The following is a 26815-nucleotide window of genomic DNA, read 5'->3' on the forward strand; positions in this document are numbered from 1 at the left end:
TAATAGTTCTGCTACAATGAGAATATTTTTGTTACTTTGGTTCCTTAAGTGGTAAAGGTTTCATCAATGTCTTCAAAGCAAAAGCCTGAAATTAGGTTAACATCTACCAATTTTCAGATTTATCCTACTTTATGTTGCACAGTTAAAGAGTTTCAAACCTCACCACAAATACATATTTAAACACCAAAAAGTTCCTTTGAACAGAGTTTTTTTTCTCTCCTTTCAACAAACAACAGCTGTCCCTGATGTCTCTTTGATCAGTGTGGGGTGTAGAGGGCAGCATCCTGCCCCTCCCCAGCAGAGTCTGTCCTTCGTTCTTGGCTCAGCCACAAGACGAATGTCTAATGAAGTCTATTGTGTTCCATATGCGAAAACCTCCAGCAGCCATAAGCCTTGCTGTAGCAAGGGGTTACCAAACTGAAGTGTCAAAGTTTCCCAGGCTGGCCACTGTCCAATCAGAATTAAGTGGTTACTTAACTCCAACACATATAAAAATAAGCACAGTTCATAAGGGATTTGGACATTTATAAGAATTAAGCCCTTCGCAAACATGCTTTGGAAGTTCTTCAGGAAAAAGAAACACATTTAAAGTGGGTTTGACATCTAATTTTCTTATGCAGCTGTCAGGCAGTGAGGCCTGGATTCCGCTGACTGTACTGGATAATCTGTGGTTTCAGCACACTTTAATTTCAATAGTTCACTTGGAAAATGCCTGAAAGTAGCGCCAAAACAGCACTTTAAAGGTTGCAATTAATTAAGAAAACTGTATTTTGAAGACATTTGAAGACATTCATGTGACAGGTAACAGCACCCACTGGCATTCTCCTGCAGGGAGTTCTTGTTTTGACATCAACTTTGCCTGTGAATGGCAGGGTGATGCAGCCTTCTTGTGATTTATGAACCATGCACAGTTTTTCAGATTTGGCACGCACAGGGGTAGCACCTTCATTTTTGGCAGTTTCTTTCCCCCATTGGCAAAGGGATGTAGTAGGGCATATTGGCATGGGTTGAAATATCCCACAATAGAGAGCATGTTGCAGAAAAATAAAGTTTGATTGATTGTTCGACCACAACAGAAACAATGGGCCAGCGATCACAAAACAGTTCATGTGCCACTCACCACAAGTTTTTTTCTCCCTTTTTGGAATTAAGATTCATCATATAAGCATGAATAAACCAAATACTTAGCAGTATATGCTAAATAAATGCCTATAACCCAAGAACAGAACATAACATATGGGCCTAAAATAAGCCAATAAAATGTCTCCAAAACGAAAGAAGCTGCCTGGTCTGCCAATCCCATTAGAAAGAATTATTCGGTAGTACAAAGACAAATTAGCAAACATGAAGTGAGAAAGTCATCTGGTTACCATAATGCAGCGTGACAAGGCACCGAACTGCGGGATCCTTTCATAGCTGTCTGGTCTCAGGATGGAAAGATTGTAAAATACTGAAGAAGCCTCCATTTGTCTTTTCAGCTTTGATGTTATAGGAATAATTTCACAGTATGTAGCTTCAAATTATTTTCACTTCTCCTGGCTATGAGCAGAGACACAAAAGCAAAACAGGGCTTTTCTTGTTTTGACAGAAGAAGACCGAGCCCCACCAATTTCTTAAAACATTTTGGCAGGTCACATGTGTAGTCTAAGTATGAAGGGAGTAAATGGATAGCCTCTCCAAACACATGATGAGTAACACTGAATGGTACACTCCAACCCAAACCTCTGCAATACACTGGCAGGTCATTGCCAAGTATAAAACTCCAACATCGGGCATTCTAGACCTTGTGCAACAATCAGTAATTGCAGCACATTTTAAAGCTGACAGGAGTATGAAACACCCTGTGTACAAACTTGAATTGATGTAGATTGTGCTTGTAATTCCTTGTGATTGCCTTTGTTTGCTGACATATATACTACTGTTGCTTATCCCGAGTCACAAACCGCTGGACACTTTCCCACACATCATTAACATGCAAGACGAAAGGAGTCTTCTAGTCGTCTTCCAGTTGTATCCACTTCATACAAGCTGGAGATGAGATCAACCAACCCTTAACTCCCAATGCAGTAATCATCTACATGGGACCATAACTGCAAGGCTGAAATGGTAATCTTTCCAAAAGCATTGTACGCCTATGCTTCAATTGAAAATACAAAAATATATCAACTGATGAAGGACCATAATAACTTTTAACCCCTTCCAATGATAGAAAGACCCCATTAAAAAGGACCCCTACAATAAGCATCAGGGCATTATATATTCCTGCAGAGAAAACTCCCTTATCTGTAAAGGGCTTCCCAGATATACTACAAATACACAAGGATAAGGCAACCCCATACTGCCACGCTTAGCAGGTTTGACTGATGTTCTATGTGTAGCAGAGAGAAGCACCACACATGGAACCTCAGAGGTGCTTCCTAGTATCACTCTTAGATCTCTCCACCAAAGGACTTTACGAATATAAATGCGAGCAGTCCACAGATGATTAAAACCACAGAGATACGCAATGCCTGTGTTAACAAATAGAATGTCACAAAATCGGTACCCTCTACATATGGTTGACTCGAAATATATGCCACCTAAACCTAGGCTCACCCAGCTAGGATCCAGTAAAAGTGAGGGCAAATTCAGGAGAACAAATTGTGGGAGACCAGTCAGTATTTAGAAATAAAGAGACAAAATACGTCAACAAAAGTATTTTTACAAGGGAAATATGACCAATTCTTGTCAGGGGCAGCTGCACCAAAATGCGGTCTGTTCTTTCAGTTCATTCAAAGCAGCATGGAAATTCAACTGGAAACGGAGATGACCATCCCTGCTACGATGGACACTTCAATTCAGTCAATGTAGCTACCGAGGGAGTTGTATTTGACTGTGTTAGGGGAAACATCTCGGAATTACACTCATGAATCGAAAGACTTGACACCATACTAATGCTTTCAACCACATCTAGCATCACAGGGATATTATGAATCAGATGCCGCACAGATAACAAAATGTCATCTGCATATAAAGACAGGGACATCCTATGAGAATAAACAGTCCTTTATATGCATGCAACTCCATAAGAGTCTCTGCCTGGGCCTCCACTCCCAGAGCACAGAACAATGGAGAGGGGGGACCCTTGGTGCCCCCCCCCCCAAATTAAAGGGATGAGAAATGTGTATTTTATTTTATTTATAAAGCGCCTTACACCAAAGTGCTGTACATCAAAACAACATGATACATAAAACAATAACAGTGGAAGCAGCATACAGTAATAAATCAGTCCAACAAAACAGTGAGACGAGCAATTAAACTGGAGGGAAAAGGATAAATTTAGCAGTAGAACTGAGAGGGAGAGGGAAGGGAGGAGGAGGAGAAGGGGAAAAGGATGAGAGTGGGGAGGAGGGAGAGAGGAAGGAGATGATCAATGGGAGAGAGGAAGGAAGGAGGGGGCAGAAGGGAAAGGGGTTTCATGGCAGAGAATGGAGAAGGAGAGATTTAAGGGATGTGCGTAATGAGGAGAAGGAAGGAATAATGCGGATAGAGAGAGGTAAGGAGTTCCAGTGCAGGGGGGCAAGGAGCTGGAAGGAACGGAAGCGGGAGAGGGCACAGGGGGATGGAGGAACGGTGAGAACGAAGTGGTCAGCAGAACAAAGGGAGGCGGAGGGAGTGTAGAAAGAGAGGAGAGAGGAGAGATAAGGGGGAGCAAGACCATGGAGAGATTTAAAGGCTAAGCAGAGGAAGTGAAATTTAAGTTGGGAGTGAAAGGGGAGCCAGCCAAGGGAGGAAAGGGAAGCAGAGATGGAGTCACGGGAGGAGAGGAGACAGAGGGTACGGACAGCAGAATGGTAGATAGATTTGTGGGGGTGAGATGGTAATTAGGTAGTCCAAAGAGTAAGGAGGAGCAGTAGAAGAGGCGAGAGAAGATAAGGGAGGAGATTAGAAGTTTAGTAGCATGAAAGGTGAGTGAGGGGCAGACTTTGCGAATGTTAAAGAGGTGGAAGCGACAGCAACGAGAGGTGAGAGAGATATGGTGGGAAAAAGAGAGAGAGGAGTCAAAGTGAATTCCTAAGTTGCGAGCGTGGGCAGAGATAGGGAGATTAGAAGGAGGAAAGTGAATGAAAGGTGAGGGAGAGGGAAGGGGAATAGAGTTGGAGGGGAAGAATAAGAGTTCAGTCTTGTCAGTGTTGAGAGACAGAAAGCGGGAGGCCATCCAGTATTTAATAGGGGAAAGACAGGAAGAGAGTTTTAGGTGGAGGTCGGGAGAGAAGGAAGAGAAGGAAGGGAAGAGCTGAGTATCATCAGCATAGAAATGTGGGAAATGCCGAACGAGGAGATAACAGGGGCAAGGAGGGAGGTGTAGAGTGAGAAAAGGAAAGGGCCAAGCACCGAGCCTTGGGGTACATCGTAATCCAGCGGCTGGGTTGTAGAGGACCGGCCTCCCCAGGAGACAGTAAAAGAGCGGGAGGAGAGGTAGGAAGATAGCCAGTTAAGAACAGAACCTTTGAATCCAAAGGAAGAAAGAGTGTTGAGAAGAAGGGGTTGATCAACAGTGTCGAAGGCAGCACAGAGGTCAAGAAGAATAAGGACAGAGGATTGCTTAGAGTGTCGAGTGGAGAGGAGGGAGTTAAGGATGTAGGTCAGGGCTCTTTCAGGAGAGTGTTTAGGACAGAAACCAGATTGAGAGGGGGGGGGGAGGAGATGTCAGTCTGTGAAAAACCAAATCCCTAACCATCGTGTTGCCCCCCCCCCGGGAAAGCACCCTCCGGTCTCAGACAATCTTTGACAACCTCCTAGGGGGTTATGGATCACTATACCCCCCCTTGCTACATTCGTATCTCAGGCCCTTTGTGCACTGTGTTACTTCTACAATAACAAATAACATAAAACACCACAGAAAGAAAACACAAAGAATCGATTCAATTTATAACAATGGGATACATTTATTTATGATCACACAGCTAAGCATAATGCATAACAATGCATTCAGTTCTAATGTTATGTAAAATTTGCACCTTTTATACTTCTGGTGCAAAGCTACCATGTAATGACTATAAGCCTTTCAGGTTTCTAATGCAAGCCTGTGATGCAGGTGTGTGGTTCTAATGCAGTCTAATGCAAGCGCTCCTTCATGGGCAAATCCACACCAATCCACACCATCTTCACTCTACACAATCCCTGTCTGGTTTCCCCTTATCCCCTTATGTGAGTGTCTGTTCTAATCAATCAATCAGTCCATACAAAACCATACTTCCCATTTGCATGTGTTTCCAGCTCTGTCTTTGCCAGCTCTGCACGACTCTGCAATCAGCCAGTCAGTGTCTGCCTCTCAAGATCTGGTCACTCGAACTCGCATGCTCTCTCTCTCTCATCAGACCGTCATCAGGCTGCTTCTCTCTCATTGCATCTCGTACTCCATCTTGCACCATCTCCAACCAACAGCCAGCAACCTCAGCAACTCCTCAGCATCTCTCTCCAACTCACTCGAACTAGCCCCCTCTTTTCTCTCCAGCCCTTCTGGTTATAGTCACCAATGACGCACATATCTCTCCATGGTTACATACATTCCCTAAGCTAAGAATGTCTCCTTCTGTGTCAGCATATAGCAAATTGCCTGCCAGACTGTGTTTGCGTGTTCCTTGCACGGCATGTCCTGTCACTTCGTGTGCTGTCAGCGTGACATTTGAACATCATATCTTTCTTTCATGGACATTCTGTGTGCGGTGAAAAACACCATCTATTTCCCCATTCATACCCCATTCTCTCCACTGTAGGCTCTGTTGGCATCACAAAATGCTCTTTTAGGCCCCGTCTCTCTCATGCAAAAGCACTCCCTCCCTGTGTCCATGTCGCTCCCTTGGCGCAACCCCCACCCTCGTGTTGTCTCTGCGAAGCACACCAGCCAAGCTGATTAGCTTCCCTCGCTCTCTCTACTGGGACAAGGGTCCATGTTATCTACCAAGCTGTTTACAAATTCCTTCTTTCAGTGTAAACCATAACATTTTGCGCTGGGCCCAGTGCAAAACCAACTTCTGTCTGTCTTTCCATCAGCAAATGGCTCAGGCCTAGTGTTAAATGCTTCCTAGCGTTTACCGCAAATCCAAGCACTATAATGCAAACTCATTCTAAGTGACTCAACATACATACATACATTCATACATACATGACGGTCTCTAAATGTGTCTCTACAAAGCATACATGTGTCATTCTAAATGGCTCTACGTGCATTTCAAATATGACTGTGTGTGTCATTCGAGGCCTAATTCGTTCTTTCTCTCAGCCTAAGCGCTATATCTAATGCAAACATAGATGCATAGCAAGTCATTCTCTGTCATGCTGCAAATATACCGTGTCTCTAAAACAGTATCATGGCACTTCAAATACGTGCAAGTGTCATTCTATTGCAAATGGCAAGGATAGTGTCTACTTCAGCAATGTACTAATCAGAACTAAACAGAATGCAATAATTGAATGATTCCATAGCAAAGAGTAATGATTGGGTAATGGTAATTCTAATGATTCTCTACAATGGGTCTAATAATGTGTTCTGGTTCTCTACAGAGAGTACTGATTCTAATAATGGGTCTTATGATTCTTCTAATGATAACAATCCAGGCTCCTCATTTTATCCAATTCCACAGAGAGAGAGATTGGAAACAAAGGTCGAGAGCTGAGCGTAGGCAAGACGCTCGAGAAGCTTAGAGAGAAAAGGGAGAAGAGAGATAGGGCGGAAGTTAGCAGTGAGAAGGGGATCCGCAGAAGGTTTCTTCAAAATCAGAATGATAGTGGCATGCTTGAAAGCAGAGGGGAAGGTAGCAGAGGAAAGGCAGGAGTTGAAGAAGGATGTTGGGTAAGGAATAAGAAGAGGGTAGATTTTAGGGCTAAGAAGGGAGGGGAGAGGGTCAGTTGGAGCAGAAGAGAGGTGGGCTTTGGAGAGGAGGATGGAGACTTCGGAAGGACAAACAGGCGAGAAGTCGGACATACAGGATGAGGGTGGAGGGGAGAAGGGGACAGGGGGGAAGAAGAGGATTTATTGATTTTTTGCCGAAGGGCAAGAATCTTGGAAGAGAAGAAGTTAGCAAAGTCAGAAGGAGAAAAGGTGGAAGAGGTAGAGGGATCAGGGGAAGGAGGGGAGAGAAGACGAGTGAGAGTTTGATAGATGCAGCGAGGGTGAGAGGCTTGGGAGTGGAGAAGGTTAGAGTAGTAGGAGTGTTTAGCCGAGGTGAGGCATGAGTCGTTAAGAGAGTGGTAGGAGAAGTATGAGGTTTGGTTGGAAAGCGTGGGAGATTTAAGCCAGAGTGTCTCAAGACGTCGGAGGAGACGTCGCATAGAGAGAAGTTGAGGAGAGAGCCACGGTTGAGAGGGTTTCCGGGTTGGATGGAAGAAGGAGAGGGGATAAAGTAGATCAAGAGAGGGTGAGATAGAAGAGGAGAGAGTGGCAAGTGCATCATTGGCCGTCAGTGAAGAGAAATCTTGGAGAGAGGGAAGAGAGGAAGAGCAAGTTTTGTTAAAGAGGGAGGGATCAAAGTTGCAAAGGTGACACCGTGAGAAGATGGAAAGAGAGGGCAAAGTGGAAGGTTGAGGAGGGGGATAGGGAGAAGGAAAGTAGTGCATGATCAGAGAGGTAGGTAGGAAGTGAAGATACAGAGGAGGAGGGGTAGGAAGAGTTGAAGATAAGGTCAAGAGTGGAGCCAGAGGAGTGAGTGGGAGAGGAGGGAAGAGGGGAAAGGAGATAGGAGTCAAGGATTGAGAAAAGGGGTGAGGAAAGAGGGGGAGACGGGAGTTGAAGGTTAAAGTCACTGAGTACAGTGAGAGGAGAGGGGGAGGGAGAGATGAGTGATAGGGGGTGATCAAGGTCATCATAGAAGGAAGAAAGAGGACCAGGGGGATGATAGATGATAAGAAAGGAGATGGGGTGAGGAGAGGAAAACGATTTGTAAAGAAATTCAAAGGAAGTGAAAGAAGGAAGAAATGGAGAGGGGGTAGAGGAAAGGTATCTAGGGTGGTATAGGAGGCCAATCCCTCCACCGTGGCCAGAGGCACGAGATATGTGAGAGAAGGAGGTGGAGGTGGTGAGGGAAGCGGGGACAGTAGTGTTGTGAGGGGGGATCTAGGTTTCAGTGAGACAAAGGAAATGAAGGTTGAGATGAAGGAACATGTCTAAGAATGCAGCAGTCTTATTGCAGATGGATCTGGCGTTCCAGAGAGCAATGTTCATGAGATTGGAGGAATGGGCAGTAGGGGGGTAGAGAAGATTAGGACGGCGAGAGAGGGTAGGAGTAGGACGGGAGGAGTCGGGGAGGGGATTGAAGAGGGGAATGGACATAAGGAGGAGGGAAAGAGAGAGTAGGAGAGAAAGGGGGAGGAGGAGGGAGGGAAATTAAGCCATAAGTGCCAACCAGGGCACGCAGGTTGATGTATACAAACTCAACAATTGAGTGTAATGTATTGCTAACCCCAAATCTACGTAGAACTTAAAAAGAACAGTCCATTCAACAGCATCAAATTCTTTTTGGCATCCTCTGGAAAGCATACTGCCTGATCTGCCGGCCAATAAGATTAAGAATTTGGAACAGTCTGCTTAAATTATAGAATGCCAATCACCTGAGAAAAAATACAGCCTGATCATAGCATTTTTAGGCATCCGTGTGTGCAGTCTAGTAGCTAGAAATTGACAAAAAATATGAATTCAATGTTTATTAAGAAAATTGACCAATAAGGGCCTCAAAGGTCTGCATGCTTATCTGGCTTCAGCAGTAGAATTATCAGACTCATGCCGTACTCATCTCCTCAGACATCTCCTTCTCTAACTCTCTCAACACTCCCCCCTTTTGGACTGATCACTTTCTCCTTCCCACCTCTCTCTTTCTTCCCCTCAGGTCAAGCCAACTCCAGCACTGCCAACTACCTTCTCGGTCATCTGACCCATGAAGCGTGTGTCAGTTGAGGCTTTTGCCACTACTTTCTCCACTCCTCCTGCATTTCGGCTGACTCACACCCCCGACACAGCTCTCTCTAACCTTCATCTCTCTATCTCAAACACTCTGGATGTCCTTGCCCTTGTCATGAGGATCCACTTGAAGCCCAAATAAAGTGCAACTCTTCGTATGATTCCATCCTCACCGCCCTTAAACGCAAGTGTAGGGCGGCGGAGAAGAATTGGAGGGACTCGGCACATCACCTGGCAAACTGGCCTACCGCCTGCTCCAAAGGCAGTATAGACTCTCTGTCCTCTCTAAGAAGAGAGCCTACATCCAAGCCCGCATCTCTGCGGCATCTAACAACTCGGCCGAACTTTTCAAAATCTGCAAGGAGCTGGCCAATCCTGCTGCAGTCTCTACCTCTCCTTTTCCCTCGCAGGCCCTCTGCACAGCCTTTGCCTCTCATTTCACTACTAAACCTCAGGACATCCTATCCACCCTCTCTTCCTCTACCTCCTCTTCCTACTCCTCGCCCGTCTGAGGCCGTCTCTCCTCATCATTTCTACTGTTCACCCCTGACAATGTTTCTAGACAAGTCAGATCTATGAAAGTCTCATCAAAGCAAGTTCTCCTCTGCTCATCCAGAACAATCAAGGACCACATCGACACCCTTGCTCCAGCCTTGTGCAATTTCTGCAATCACTCCTTTGCCACTGGAACTTCCCCTCGTCCCTTAAGCACTCTCTTGTGCACCCCCTTCTAAAGAAGCTCTCGGCCCTTCCTTCATCTCCGGCTAACTATTGCCCGATCTCCATCACTCCTTTCCTAGGCAATCTCTTGAAAAAGCTGGCCATCTCCCAGCTTAATCTACATAATGAATCTGTTGTTTTCCTTCATGACCACCAGTCTGGCTTCAGAGCTGCCAGATGCATGGAAACTACTCTCCTGAACATCTGTGAAGACTTTCTCTCCAAATTTGATTCTAATGTCCCTTCTGTGCTCATTCTCCTTGAATTATCCTCCGCTTTTGACATGGTCAACCATGCCATCCTGCTCAATGGTCTCCGGGACAACCTTGGTATTTCTGATCAGGCCCTTGCCTTTCTCACAATCGACCCTCTCAGGTCCAACTGAGGTAATGCCTCTCTTCTATTTCTCTCTCTCTACTTGTGGTGTTCCCCAGGGGGTCTAACTTCTATGGCTGGCTCTTCAACCACTACCGGCACCTTTTGCCCACTGCATCGCTACTTTCTGCTCCAATTTTCAATGTTATGCAGAAGACACTCAGCTCTCTTTCAGGTTCCCCTCAGCCACCTCTGCTTATTCTCTCATACCACACTGTCTGGCCGCAATTCAGGAATGGTGTCCTTCCAATGATCTCTGCCTTAATGCCAGTAAGACTGAGATCCTCATCATTGGGAACCTGACTCCCTCCTTTCCTCTCTCTTTCTCTGGCTGCCCACTCTGGGCCCTCTGCTTGCTCCTTCCTGTGAGGCTAAGAACTTTGTTGTCATTTTTGACTCCACCCTCTCCTTCTCTCCTCACATCTCTGACGTCTCTAAGAATTCAAACAATCAGCAGCACCTCCTCAGAGGTATTCTTCCTTTTCTCACTTTCCCCAGGAGCTCACTGTCTCCAGAGCTCTGGTCCTCTATAGGCTGGACTATTGCAACAGCCTCTTTCTAAATCTTCCTGCCTCTAATCTTCGACCTTTACAATTTATCCAGAACAGGATTGCAAGACTTGTCCATGGCCTTAAGCCCAGGGCTTGTATCTGTCCAGCTCTAAAATCTCTTCACTGGCTCGCCGTGGCTGTAAGGATCAACTTCAAGACCCTCTGCATTGTACACAAGGCTTTCTGGGGCCTGGGACCACTCTACCTCCAATGTTCTCTTCCAAGAAATCTTCCAGTTGCTCCGGGGCGCCCCAGCACTTAAGGGTCTGTAACTGCAACCCTACAGTCCCTTCTCTCTGCACTTATGAGCCATTCACTGGCTGCACTTGTGAGTTAACTGCCCTTCCCCCTTCCTCTACCCCCTGGCACTTCTCCCCTTCCCTCTTCCCTGCAGTTGCACGATCTGAATGATACAAGGCCTAGTAAGATTGTTATTTTGTCCTCCCTTGTTTCCCCCTCCTTGTCTTGTCGCTCCTAGAAACACTTGTGTACAAGCGTGTTATAAATGCCACATCATATCATATCATATTAAAAAACATAACCAGTGCTTTCCTGTGTACGCTCTGCTCTTCTTCACGTTGTCTAGAAACTAAGCTGCTTATTGAATGATATGTGGCTCACACTTCAGCTTGATCTTCTGCCTCAATTCATTAGCTGTGTCAAAATCAGTTATGGACATTGAGGTTCTATGAATTCCAAAATACATGTGCCCTCTCCTCATTTCATGTTAGGGACAATTGCCTAATATGCTTTCTCTTAAAAAAGGTGTGACAGAAGATTAGTTGATGGCAACTTTGTATTGGCCACCTTTTAAATACATTTTGCTTCATTGGACCTGAATATAGTGTATTTATTTTCATTTCCTCCCACAACAGCAAAATAAGTAAATTATTGAGAAACTTAAGAAAACGTTAACCTTCTCTGAAGTGTATGGCCTCGCCAATTTCCCTCATCCATAAAGATCCGCAATTCCATAACATTACTGCAGACCTTTTATGGTCAAGAGGACATTGCCAATGTAAAGAAACACAGACAAAAACTCCTTCTTGGTTATTTAGTGGTACATTGTATTATTGTTGTTGACACTTTAACAGGTACTTCTGCTGACTGACTCCTGAAAACCTTACTGAGAGATATAACCTTAATTACATTTTTGACTAGCTTAAAATGTTACTGTAGAGGGCCGAGTGAACTTTTTGAACTTCTGATCCAAAGGAGAAGCGCTCACCTCTGCCACTTTTGCGATGGTAGGTAGTTTGGGAGGTTTAGGGTTGTGTTTGTTTTCTGTAGCCTTTTGGACCTCATAAATCCTTGTAGCTTGTGAAATCAACCTTTCGAGATGTCATGAATCGTCAAAGTTCTTCACTAATTGGGTGACCATGTACTTTGGAAGAACGTGAAAAAATATGGCAATTAACTCCTTACTCTTGGTATTTACCTGCCGAGAAGTCTGTGCAAATGCACGCGTCAACTCTTGAGCACATTCTCTTGGAGATTGGTCCTTACCACACACCATATGTTATGCAGCTTTACAAGCCTCTTGGTGTTTTCTGCCTCATAAGTAGACCATTTATGTTGGTTTTGGTCCTCCAGTCCTGCATATAAGCTAGAAAAGTCAGGCGAGAACATCTATTTTGCATACTCAATGATATTGAAACCATTCCTTTTTATAAATGAGGACATCATTTGTTCATACAATTCTAGATTTTCCCAAACAGAATACTACACCGTTCAGTGATAAGGGGTCACACAACATTTGATGGCTTTTATTTGTTCTATAGGATCTTTGATGAAACTCTTTTGGGATTTGCCCTTCTTGTGTCTGTAAACCTGAGTCCACCTTTCCTCAGAGCTACAGCAGAAACATGTTCCCTGTTGTCATCTGGGCCCTCCCTACTTTTCTATTTTCGGGAATCCCGTTTAGATGCACAGGACGCAGGCTCCTCCTTTTGTTCTTTTCAATGGGATTTCTCAGGGTTATTTTCCTGGTATTCCTTTTTAGAGTTCAGATAATAGTGGGTTTCTTCCTCTGAGGGTTGAAAATAAATGCTGTCTCTACCCCTAGATGGGCTAGAGGAGAACTACCAGTCTCCCTGGCAAGAAGAGAACTTCAAAATGCCCTTCCTGTGCTAAAGAGTTTGTCTTTCTAAAGGATGTCTCTGCAGGATCATTTTCTGCAGTTCTAAGTATCTCAATTCTCCTTGATATTTTTCCTTAGGTTCAGATATATTTTCATTTCCACTCTTGTCCTCTCCTGTAATGCTGAATGGGTCACCCTCCCCTGATCTCGATGGTAAGGGCGATAGATCATCTATGTTGGATAAGGAGAACTCTCCTTCCTGGTCAGAAATATTTGGGAGAGGGTATTTTAGACACCTCTCAACTCCTTGTACTCTAGAGGGGCCAGGCATATTGCGTCCGTCAGCATGCGTATGGGACTTTTTAGGTAGGTGGAATGAGGCTTTTGGTGGAATGGAATTATCACCCTTGTGCAAAGCACTTGTCTTTTGTGGTTGTCGGATGTATGGAAGGCAGTGGTCTGCAAACCTTTTTTGGCCTGAACCCCCTGAGCAAAATGTGAGCAGACTAGGCCCCCCAAAAATGCCAAATGGACAGTAAGTCCAAATGAGTATGAACTATTGCGAGCCATCGCCTCATCCTGCTCCCAGTATAGACCCTGGGCTCCCCCAACTGCTCCCACCACTCCCTCATCACACTCCTAGCCCAGTCCCTGGGCTCTCCCCATCCCACCACAGACCGTGGCTCTCCCTACCCTGCTCCCACCAGTATCCCATGACTCCCCTCATCCTGCTCCTACCACAGTTCCTAGGCTCGTAAAGGGTTCTAAAGATTCCCCCCAGACAGGCCATAGCGACTAAGTGTTGCAAGGGTGCCTGAACCAATCAAAGGGAGTTTCGGGGTGCAGGGTTCTCCCCAGGAAATTGTTTAAAAAAAATAGGTTAAAATGCTGCATTTTAGAGAAGACTTTGTTTTACAGAATTGGGTAAAAAGCCAATAGGTGTGCGTGGCCAGGCTTGGTGTTCCGAGGAGGGCAGTGGGTGGAGAGAAGAGCAGGCGTGAGCCCCATTAAGGCTGCAGTGGCAGACTAGACCATGCTCTGGTGCAAGTGTGAGAGAAAGTAGAGTGAGCTGCGCCTATGCGGGGTCACAAAACACGTTGCTGATGAGTGGCCTGTGGGAGCGCCAAATTCAAGTCAGTACCTGAGACTACTGACCGAATATCCGGATAGATTAGGCCAGTACTGAATTTATGCAATGAGGGCACACATTCAGAACATAGGTGCCATCTCCCTATATGCATTAGGATGTGGTACACTGATTTGATAAACATGGAGTTCCTATATACTCTGCTCAACACCTAAAATAAGTATCCTTGTCCCTATCCAAAGTCATTGCAGGAGTGAACATAGCCTACACCCCAGCCTTTTCTTAAGTGTGTAATGCAATTGGGCATTGAGTATAACAGTTTGGTCCTTTTCTTGGATAACCCTAAAACGCCTTTACTGGGAAGACCTATATGGGACCATATGCAACTAAGAAGTGTTGCAGGCTGGACCGCTAAGAAACTAACACTCCGACAGCCAGGTGACTCTACCTCTGGAACTTAGTGCTGGCCCACATCTCCTAATCTTCATGAACCAATGCTAGGATGCTAGCCCTCCAGCCTCTGAGAGCTGATACCTCCTGGTCCATATCAAAAGAAGTACCATTTACAGCTCTGTGAAAGAACTTAAACAGTGTTCGCGATATAATGATGATGACAACAGCATAAGTCGCACACATACATATCAAGTGGGACTCAAGACACTTGACATGTATGTGAGGGAATTATCTTCTGGCTTCTGTATCTTACAGGAGAGGTTTTTATCTGCCTGTTTGTCACACGTGGTAGTCAAAAGGCCCCCTCAACATTTGCAACCTATTGAAATATGAGTACTGTTAGTAGAATGCTGCCCTGCCTCACTCTTATACACCCCATCCCTAGTCCATTTTACCGAAGGATCCGATTTATGGTAGTATTGTTCTTGCTTCCTTTATAGACACTGGAATGCTCGGCGATTCTAGCACTCAAGCACTCACACTGACAATTACACCTTATTACAGACACAAGCAATTGCTGCCTCCTCACACTTCAAACCCTTCATTCTGATGGACACTACCAATGGTGCTCTATGCTGTCTGCAGAACCTTTTACATTGCACCTTTTCTAGGGTGTGGGGGTGGAGGATGGACACCAGGGTCCCCTTTCCTGGTATATTGTAAACCTCTGTGCATAATGCACTGCTGACAGGCCTTTCTAGTGAGCCTCGCATGGACAAACAATTTACCAACTTATACATATTAAATAATCTTTTATAATGCACTTAATCCTTCAAAGAAATAAAGGACTAAATAAAAGAAAAAAATAAAGAAAAACACCCTTTTTATATATTTTTTCAGACTATGGGTGCGTGACCCTCTCGACAAGTGGGTTGAGCCCCACACTTTGAATACTGCTGGTGTAAGGCCATCTTATGTATGGTCCCTTACATCTTAGCATCATTTTTCATTTGTTTCCATTTTATTAATCATTTTCTGCTTATATTGTACTACTTATTCTCTCAGATCACACATATGGGCCTGATTAGTTTCCAGCATTTTGCTGAAGGAGGTCAACAGGGTGTTTTAAGTTTGCATTTCCTGTTGTAAAAAGTAATTCTCATACTAGGAAGTTTGAATTACGCTAGGCAGCAATTCTTTTTCAGAGGATTTGTTTTGTTGGACTGCCTGTTTCAGGTATGTCTCTATTTGTTCCAATTGATATTGTAGTTGCAAATTTGCAATTTTTGCTTTGCTATTTTTGTTGTGTCTGGTTTACTTTTTGAAGGTTTGAAAAGATCACTTCAACAAAAATGATCATACTCTGTGCACACTTTCAGGCATGAACATGCTAAACACATTATCTTAATGCAATTTATGATTTCACATTTTATTCAATTTTGTTGGTCATTCAAAAAATATATCAATTTTTCAACAAAAATGTTACATGTAGTTTTGTATTTCAAGTAATGTTCAATAAACCAAACAATATATCCGTATTTTCATCATTATTTCGAAATGAAAGTATTTCTAATGTCCCTTTAACATTCTTTTACTCATTAATCTTATTCAATTTAGAGTCCATAGTTCTCAAATGAAATAAAGGGACCATTGAGGAAATAGTCCCATGTCTTTCCGTTAATGCACAACGCGTTTCGGGCTCTCTCTCAGCCCTTCATCAGGTGCGTCCAAATTCTGTACTTCAATCTGATTTATCTGCAAGTTAAATACATTTCTATTTAGAACCTCAGTTCATGTTCCGTATAACTTCACAATTACTTTTAACCAAGTTGACCTATGTACCTGTAATGCTGTGGATCTCTCCCATCCGTCAGTCTCTAATACTTGTAACTTTCTTTCCTGTATCGTATTGTTCATCCACTCTAGTGTTTGTCTTCAGTATTTCATCTAATCTGTAAAAAATGTATATGGCATGGTTTGTTCTACGTGGATTTTGAGTGTTTATGAGCGGGTTTGGTGCTGGGAACAGTCGCTACATCATAGCGCTGTGCCCCAGTCACCCGACCCTAATTCAGCGTTTTTTTTCTCCATGCTTAACTTTTATATCATGTCCCCATTGTCTCACCTAACTGTGCGGATCGCTGTCGACTGCATAAATTCAAAACATACATAAAGGACACAAATGATTTTTTGAACAAATTAAATCAAGTTGAAATAGATGACGACCAAGATATTCTCTTCACAATGGACGTGGTAAGTGGTAGAAAGCAGGAAGGGACTCCATCCAGGGTTTTCTAAGAAATACAATCAAGGCAACTACGGAGCGACCTTATGGAGACACTCACGCTGTGCATGGGACAGGAGAGCGCGGACCAAGTGTAAGAGAAAAATCAATAATCGTGAACGGCACGAAGCATCAACTTGAGAGGCCTGTGGCAGTGTTGAGCCAACGACAACGAGCACAAACGCACGGCAAGCCGAAGAAAACAGTCGACAGCGATCCGCACATATTCCATGAATCGGGCCACTTTTCTCTAAACAGTAGACATGTGAGTATCTTAAACAGCATTCCAGAAACTCTATCTAAAAGATAGGCTACTTAACACTCCTGCATGCAAATTGCTTGCAAAAGGAAGATGTATGTTCAGTGTATATGTTTGCTAAAACCCTGTCAGTGGTGTTTCTATTACACTACTGTGCAAACGTGTACATTTCTCATTTTCAGTGGACAACTTAAAGGTGGCCAAATTTGAGGCAGTTAATCACCCTGTTCCTCTTGTCTTGAGCAGTTCAGCACTAATAGCATGTAACCAAGAAATTATTTCAATTACATTATTCTTCTTGGTATACACACCATAGGACCTATTCTATCAAATATAAATCCAGAAGCACATGCACCTCTGAAATATTCTCTAACGTCTCATGATGTATAGTCAATTTGTCTATCGCACCACCTCAGTACTTTCACTAATAAAAAGGGCTGGGATTTAATGTATTCCCTTTTTAAAGTATCACTCCCCTCAGGATTATTTCCCCTTAATACCATATTTCCATATGAATTTCTTTTAGCTATCTCACAAACAGGTGGGCATCCTCTTAAGGACTGGTTCCATTCTCCCCCTCTAGGAACAGGTGAACATCAGTCAGCAAGATGGTGTAAGCTTCCCTCAACAGTCTGGTCTCCATCTTTCTGTAATGGGACCTGTCTGCTGTATTTTTCACTGAAGAAGGTGTGGGTCTTTGACTCCAGGTAGGCCACATTGTCATGGCCACAGGCCCCAGTACACAAAAACCACACCATCTAGTGATGGGGGCAATGGGTCACTTGACTCACTTATGTCCCTTTGGGACCCATAAACACAGGGGCCCTGGCTGGACTCAGTCCTGGTGCCTTTGGTGCCAGGCTCATATACAGATGTGAGCAGGAACACTTTATTTCAGTGCAGGAGTGCTTTTACTTTATTTCAGTGCAGGAATGCTTTTATTTTACAAGAACTTTCCAGGAGCTGAAAGCCTTTATTCCAGAGAACATCCATATTTGCTGACTCATCGGGTGTGGCAGGCAGGCTGAACCTGGTAGGCCTGGCTTCAGAAGCTCAGCTATATAAACTGCTCCATCCTTAAGGCCGGTGCTTCGCGTTACTGTGCACTCGCGTTCAACATGACGCTCACCGCCGCTTGGATCAGTTTACTTTCCTTTGAAACCAGGCATTCTCCTGCATACTCACCTCCAGGAAATCGGTGCTTCATTGCTTCATCTGCAGACTCATCTCCTGACATCCATTGATCTTGATCCCGATGCTGCAGCGTCGCACTCTGCATCCACGAACTCGGACCCTGTGAAGAAGAAGAAAGACAAGGTTAGAACATCCGTCCTAGGGCCGCACCGCATTTGAACCCTGCGCGCCTCCTAGTTAACAATTTACCAGCTACTGTACCACTGCAGCTTCGTTCCTCATTCCCTCCGGCTGCCGTCTCGAGCTGCGCAGCTTCTGCCGGGCTGGCAACATCACCTGCAAGGAAAGAAAGCAAAAGAGCAAACATCAATAGTGGAACGGACAGCAATACAAGACAACAAACTTTACAATACAACAAAAACAGACGAGGAAAGACAATGGCAAACAAGAACACTTACCTGAAGTATAGTGGCTTAGTCGCAGCAGGACTGGACTAGGACGTGCAAGGGACCAGTGAAGGAACTCGGTCCAGATCATACAAATGCCCCTGCCAGAAGCAGCAGGATGGAGTGCTCGCCAAAACTAATCAACAGGTGAGCTTTCCAGGGGAAGCGCATCCCACGGTTACCACAGTTAGGGAGAAGGGGTCTGGAAGGGGATCAGGCGCACAAGCTGGCATACTCACACCCCCTATTCTCCACACAGAAGCAGTCCCGAACAGCATCACCTATTACCACCAGTCACCACATAAGCGCAGAGGGCGAAGTCGGACAGGAGCGACCTCATCCCCGGGAGGGCTGCAAGTGTAGCCCAATGCCTCCGCAGAGACCAGGTGAGTTTAACACACATTTATGATACAAAATGGGTCCAAATTAAAGCAGTCTATTCCATCCTCCTTTCTGTTATTATCGATTCTCCTTTCTCTCCTTCAATCAGCCAGTCATTGTGTGACCGAGTGAGTTTATACCCCCAGAACATTTGGGTTTGAACTTTGAAGTGGGCAGTCTAATTCTAGTGACATCTGAACCTAGTTTCCCTCCCATTCTATGTGATGCCATCTCAGAGATTGTGACATTAAACAATTGTAACTTTCAAAAACATCATATTCCTCACCTGTGATCAGATTGCTCTTACCTAGATGAATCAAATGATAGGATTTTTATCTCGGCATAACGTGTGATGGATGTTTTACCAATTTGGGCTTTTTACACACTGAAACATTTACACAAAAATTCCATGTCTAGCTCCGAATAACAGGCCCTTCGACATGGACGCTAGAATATATAAATCAATGGCGTGCACCGTGTTTGCATGAAGATATCCATATTTTCCTAAAAATAAACATAAAAAATATCACTTTACATTAATCTGACAGAGCTTTTCACTCTGAACATTAAAAAAAGAATACATGGCATCTCCAGTTTTTATGCCCAGTAACAAAACCTCTGGTATCAGTTCCTTTCGGAGCTCAGGGCTGGGGCATTTATGACCCAGAGAGTGCTTGTTGTCATAGCAAATGTTCTCAGTTGTACAAAGCTGGCAGGGCCATGCTTGAATGATTCCAGGATCTGGCTGCCCCTTGTGTGAGACATCAAGTCTCCAAAGGCGCTATGTTTCTTTCTGCCTTGAAGATGGTGAATTTGATTTCTTGAGATGGGACCACTGCTGTTGTATGTTTCGGGTATTTTTGCCCAGTCCCACTGGCAGTGGAATTTGTAAATAGGCAGTCTTTGTTTGTGTTACCTAGGCATGTTTCAGTGAACCAGGTTCCAAGCAAACACATAAGGTTTCCTGACCAGCTTCTAGGGCCAGTGTTCACACTTTCCTCTTGGGAAAGAAAGCTACCTCCTCTTCCGGTAGATTTGGTGGTGGATGAATGCCATTTTTGGTGGTCGAATGCCATTTGCCTGTACAGGCCTGGTTTTATTCAGTCGGGTTTCATTCACAATTGCAGCCTTTAAAGTCAACTTTTTCCTATGTTGCAATTGTAACCTAAAATACAACAACAATACAATGTTTTTCTTTGTAATCAAAGTCCTGGCCAAGACTTATTTTTTTGATATTTCTGTAGGTTGCTTTCTACAAAGCTGATTCCCAGCCCTCTAAAGGAAAATATACACAATACCGGCCCAATTCAGTTTTTCCTCTCCTATTAAATGCTGTGCTTTTCATCTCAGATTTGGATTCATCCATCTAGCTGAAAGTCTTTTTTTGCTTTGTATTTTACTTTGGACGCATATTCTGATTATAGGTGGGTTGCTAACATTGCCCATTTCCTTGCACTTGTCTTTTATAAATGCTGTGTGAAGGCTGCAGCTCTCATTTTGATTTTTCAATGTAACGTTTGCTTTGCATCCTTTTCCTTTAGATATATTTTCCTACTTGTGCTCCCTTGCAAACTTTGTCTGCTATTCTGTTGCACCTTTTATTTCATGATTGTTTTTTTCCCGAGGTGTGTTGTGTCCATGAAGGCACAAAACAAACCAACAATAAAATAAAATAAAAAATAAAAAGTAGGGATGGCTCTGCCAGCAGATGGGATGACTGTCCAACGCACAAGGGGAAACATGGTTTTACCTTGATGCTTACGGCTGGGACTGGCACTCCTGACAGCTGTGTTATTCTCACACTTGGGCATGGTACACTTGGCATTATGCCTAATGAATAAGTGTATGCACTTGCAGGTCTATTTATTTCCAAATATGCTTTTATCATATTGCAATAAATAGGTCTTGAGGCCGACAATGACCAATTTCCTAAAACTTTTTGACAGGTCACCTAACAGTCACACAAATAACATAAAGGGAATAGGTTCTCCAAACAGCTGCTGAATAACCATACATGATAAACTCCACTCCAGAATTACAATACACTGGCAGGTCCATGCCATGTGTGTAACGTGTGCATCTGACATTCCAGACCTTGTGCAACAATTAGTATTTTCAGGAAAAATCGCCCATTCATTTTCCTCTGAGCAGGGGCTGGTGTGAAAGGGTTAGAAGGTGATTGCCATCCTTATGGCATGAAGTAGGTCCCTGTAGGAGTAGCTATTAGTGTGGGCTTTATATAGAAACACAGAAATATAAGCATAGGCAAGGCATAGGTGTCAAGTGCAGCAGCGTGCGTGCCAGATGGGAAATGCACAGGGTCCAGGAACAGAGAGCATGTTTTAAAAGTGTTTATTATTTCAGGATGATATTTCACTTCACTGGCTTGCTCTAAACCTAAATACTAATATAAATTAACATACTAACTCCTTCCAAGTAACATGTAACATGTCATTAATAACAATTAGTGCAAATTAGTTTATTTGAAAATGACCTGGAAATGATTCGGGAAAATGCTCTCTTTAAATGAGGTTAAATGTGAAGTTGGAGCTTGTGTGGCAAGCTGCGGATATGGAATGCTGCTCTGTTGAAAAACACCATTGTTAAATCATGAAGCAATTTATCTTATAGCTTTCTAACAGTAAAACCATGTGGATTCAGTGGTATGAGCTGGTCGAGGGGAAAGATTTCTTTTGAATGACAGGGGGAACTTATACAAAGGACTGTGAGTGGGTGTAGGAGGCAGACATTCAGGAACCTTCGGAGAGAGACATGGAGAGACACATTTGAATGCTGAGCTGAGACGGGAAGGCAGAGTCCAGTGCTGGCAGGCTTACTGAGGTTGTGGCAGTCCTTATCTGTGTGCAAATATACTGAGGGGGATTTTCCAGTTCCAGTCAAGCCAAGAAAATCACAGACTTGAGGTAATATAGGTTAAATGTGAGGGGGGGTTGCAGTGTGTTTGGCAAGCAGTCAGATAGGGAAGCAGATCGTTTCATGTACAATGTTTATCAATATTTAATGCATTAGCGTTTTCAAGATATTCGCACTGTTATTTCTCACTCTCAAAATGCCGTTCTTGCCAATTTCCTTGTGTCCAGAGTTGAATGGTAAAATTGTGCACAGCTGGTTCTGTTAATGTGTGTGAACACTCCAATGAAAAGCATTTTGCATTCTTATGTACAAGTAATTTGTATCGCATAATGTAATTGTCTAAACAGCTTTGAATTTTAATATTATATAAAAACCTGGATATTTGGAAACAAAATGGTTGTGTTTTCATTACACGAGTGCATTTTATTAGCACATAGACTGAGGTTCAACAGGGGATAGGCTCATTTTACCAAAGGTGGTAATTCATTTTACCGCAGGTGGTAAAATCTGAACTAGACTTTTTTCCTAATAAGTGAGTCTTAGGAGTGCCTGACATGTGTGTCTACAATTATTTTCTTATAATGTTATACATATCTTTTGCACTTTGGATGTTAGAGCATACATCAGCATTGCACATAAAATGCCGAGAGGTAAAAATACTGTTACCTACTGAGTGTACCAAGTCCAGCATCTGGTGCAGTGAGTAACCCTAGCAGAAAAAGAACATTTGTTAGGCTACACTACTGAGAGTACTTCTGTAAAAGGGACTATACCAACAAATTATCACAAGCGGTAGCCAGTTAATGTTGAAAATAAAATGTCGAAAAAAATAATCTAAAAAAAAATGTCAAAAACAATTAGCATGTTTTTGTTTAATTTGTATGTTATTTTTGGGTTTAGCTAGTAAAAAAAACGGGGGCCTGGGGGCGAACCCCCTATAAAAAAAAAATTAAAAAAACACATTCAACATTTGTTTTTTTGAGGTTTTTTTTCGACATTTTTAAATTCAACATATTCACTATAAACCATCACAAGCGCTACTACACCACAGTAAAATACCACTATTTACCACCATAATAGAATACCACAGAATTAGGTGTAGCTACTCCAGAAAATAGATTTTACATCCACCAGCAGCAAAGACACTCAGTGCGAGGAGTGAGTCACACATTACCTAGGTGTATGTCATGGGATGGCTTACTTGCTTAATTTTTATAGCCCTGTATGTGGAAACTTCAGAACTTCTTTAGAGAATCCTCCTTGACTATTGACAAGAAAATCAAAAAGCATTTCCCAGTGTTGTCTGTGGTTATTGAAAAGATTCAGTTCACTTGATTATCATCACCGGGGAATATCATGATCAATATCTGTCCCTTCAATTTTATCGGCAATGCTATCAATAAATTTTAGTTTAGCTAATGAAGTCCTCACTACTTTTTAGTATATTTGGCCTCAGACTAATGATAGGTTAAGCAAGCCGTGTCACCTCGTCAGGGCCATCACTCGGAACACACTACCCTCTGAGGCTTTTGAGAGACGTAGCATCCTGTTCTGTATCCAGCAAAAGAGTATTGTTTCTCCAAGGTGAGATAGTATGTACCAGTCCCATCACAGCCTTCACAGAGAAAGTGGAATGATAAAGGATGAAGTCTTAAACTATTTTCTTTTTGGTTTGTTACACATTTTTTAAAACGTAATGAAAGAAAACTAAAACAAGGAAAAGAGAAACCAAAATGCATAGCTAAGTTACATATACATTACCATAAGGTGGAAACTGTATGGAAATTACAGAAAGAATCAAAGTGTACAACAAGACTTAGGGCATAATTCACATAAGCGTTGTATAATGGCAAAACCCCATTGGAAAACGCTCTGTGAATTAGGGTCTAATACTATTCTCACGGTGAGGTAAAAGGAGTAGCTTGTGCCTCCACCACAGTGGTCAAAAGGGATGCTAGAATGATTAGTGCATGTCAAAACTCCCAAGAGAAGACTGTGATTAGATTCTGATTTGCAAACAACAGATATGGATGATACTGGATTGCCCAAAGGAAGTCCTGTTGGGTAGTCACTCTTCTTGGTAGGGGGTTTGGACCAATTTGACATACAGTACCCTACTATGGCTACTGGTTAGAGTACCCCTCAGTGCACACACCACACTGGTGTATGTCAAGAAAAAATGCGGACCCTGTAAGTGGAGTGCCATCATTAGCTGGTACAAGAGGTCTGATGTGGGAAAGGGATAAAAGTGTATTGGTGAAATTATTGACTTCATACACTATTATGCCTACTGCAAAGCTACCCAAAATTTGAAGTGTGGTGTTGGTACGAATACTGACAGAAGAGATTAAAGGGCACGTGGGAGGAGAGAGAAAGAGAGATAAAGGGCCTGATTCATCGGACGTTTTCTTATGGGATTGCACCATTATAAAACGTCCATGAATCAAGCCCAAAGTGTGTGTTAGAGAGTGAAAGCGAGGGGAAGGGTGCATAGAAACTAGACAGATGGTGAAAGATTAGGAGAGTGGGAGTGAGGTGCAAAGCCTTTTTAGGCTCTGAGGTTGTTTACAGGAAAAGTGGGGATACTGTGCTAAAGGCTATTCCAGTCTGGATGAGGGAACAGCCAAGAAAATTATTCACTAGAGAAGAAAGACTAGGTTACCTGGTGGGTCATCGGACCAATAAGATCTATTTTCATTTAAGGGTTGACCTGTACAATCAATTTAACGATTCTGCAAAAAGAAAGCAAGAAGCAAACTGAAGATTCTGCTTTTGTGCATGGACCATGGCAGAGGGCTGGAGAGCAGCCTTCCTGAGATAAGCTTAGTTCACAAAGCCTAACACCTGTTTTTCTGGAAGACACGAATGAAGGCATGGGAAGAGGAAAGAGAAAATAGAAAATTACATCATTAACATATTAATTCATGTAGCACAGTTACCCGTATTGTCAACGAACCCCTTTGACCTGTACTGAATATTACAAAGTTGTAGAATGTACTGTGTGAAGGCTATATTACAGGCCTAGGATAGGAAACATGCACTGCGTGCGTTTAAGGAGTGATACAAATATTGTTTGAATCAGAAGTCCTTTTTCATTCATTGTAGTGGGGGGCTAGCATCCCCTGGTGACAGCATCAACACTGCTGCATTCCACTTTACTGGGTTCAAAGGGGGTAACATGCCATGAGCTTGGCTCGGCTCAGTGAGGAATGCTTCAATTGTGATTAGCAGTGCTGAGTGTCTGAGTGGGCATGTGTGCCTCACCTGCAGTGGTGGCTTGTCCTTAATGGGCGTGGAGGGGCAAGCCACCCATTTTGGATGAGCCGCCACTAAGCGCTCCGTCAACTGCTTGTTGCAGCAGAGAGAAGGTTTCCTGTGCTAGATTGAACTGCCAGCGGAAAACAGGGTTTCCCTTTGCAATTGCATACTCCAGGGTGCATGCCCAATGGCCCATGCAAAGCCAGGAGCATTTTTCTTCCTCAGTCTTGCATGTCCCATTGGTGATGATGGCTGGGGCACTGCAGCTCTGAATGTGGACTCCTGCCCGTTTCTGCACACTCAGACCTCTCAGGGCACCCTACACAGGCAGCGCTTCCTGGTTTCTGGTCATGCTACACAGGAGCAGAGTGTGTCACAGACCGGGTGGAGCAATTCTGAACCATGGTAGTAGCATGTAAGAAAAGAAATGTGTGCATAAATGAATGAGTGTATGTTGTGTGGGTGTGTGTGCGAATGTGAGAGTGAATGTGTATGGGGTATGCGTGAATGTGCATGTGTGTGAAAAATGTACCCACATCCCCAAATGAGAGGCCTCTGATTTGCAGGTTAAGCAGAAGTGGTGCCTCCAAATGAGAGGTCTGCTCACCAGCACGCTGAGCAGCTCTGACCGTGCTGGTGAGCAGGCCTTTGATGTGGGAATGTATGGAGCAGAGGTCCACTCCTCAGCGTGGTGAATGGGCCGGACCGCCTGCCAGCATGGTAAGTGGGCCTTTGATTTGTGAAATGTATTGAGCAAAGGCTTGCTCATCATGATGGTGAGCGGGCCTTTGATTTGGGGATGAATCAGAGGCCGGCTCACCAGTACATTGGCACCCCTTTCCCCGCACCTCAAATCTGATTTGGGAATTGCAGGGGAGGGATGCATTTTTTTCTGAGTCTCAATGCTAAAGAAAACATCATGTTTGCTTTAACATTGATGCCCAGTATAAATGCCATGCCAGAGTGGCTGCAGCAATGCAATTCAATCTAGCCATTTAATGACACTTATGATGCATGATAAGTATTATTACATGGTTAAGCTGGCAATTTAGTGCAGCCAGTCTAGCCATTCCTTACTTTGGCATGAGATTTTTTTTACCAGGCAGCTATGATAAAGCAAGCATGATAAGTATTATCATGTGTGTAGACTGACATTTTCATGCAGCCAATTACTACTGTGGCATGACATTTATTTCTGGGCATTTATAACAAACCAAGCATGATAAGTGTTATTACATGTCTAGACAGGCATTTTGGTGCATCCAGTCTAGCCATTTCTTACTGTGGCATGAGATTTTTACTGGGCATTTATAAAAATCAAACATGGTAAGTGTTATCACGTGTCAGACATGTTTTCTCATTGTGGCATGGCATTTTTAATGGCAAAGCCAATGGGAGTATGCTTGTATGTGCAAATGCTGGAACGCATAGGACGAACCAGCTTGGACATGTTTTTTTTATAGTATCATTCATTACTGCCATTATGCACAAAGCAAACATGAGTATGTTCTTATATGGGACTACTGGCATGCATAGGTGCAGCCAGCATGGAAAAGTATGGGCACAGCCAGCGTGAAAATGTTTTTATATTGGCATATATTGTGGGGAAAGGCATCATGGAAATGCATTGGGAAATGCTCCAGTGCACTGTTGGTGACTTTCACCTAATGGATTTTTTCATGCGTTAACCTATAAAAAACGATTTCGAACTATCTGACTTTTTACAGTTTTTCACAGCAAGTGTGCTGTGAATTATAAATTTTAAAAAACGGTCTCGGCGGGGTTGCGCTTGGTTGGTTTGAGCTCCCTCGCTATGCTTGGTTGCTTCCGCTATTTACGGCAATTATTTTCTTCCCTCCAATCAAAATATTCACCACCCACCACTGCTCAACTGTACATAACCGATGGTCTAGGGGGGACCACTTGGAGGTGTGAATTAGTTCTTTGGTAGAGTACCTTAAAAAGGAAAGACAACATGGAGCCCCATGTCCATGCTCTTTGGTCTGAGCCTGTTTTTTCTATCTGAGACCTAAGGAAA

This window comes from Ambystoma mexicanum, chromosome 7p, assembly GCF_040938575.1.
Source record: "Ambystoma mexicanum isolate Mex_15411 chromosome 7p, UKY_AmexF1_1, whole genome shotgun sequence".
NCBI lineage: Eukaryota > Metazoa > Chordata > Amphibia > Caudata > Ambystomatidae > Ambystoma > Ambystoma mexicanum.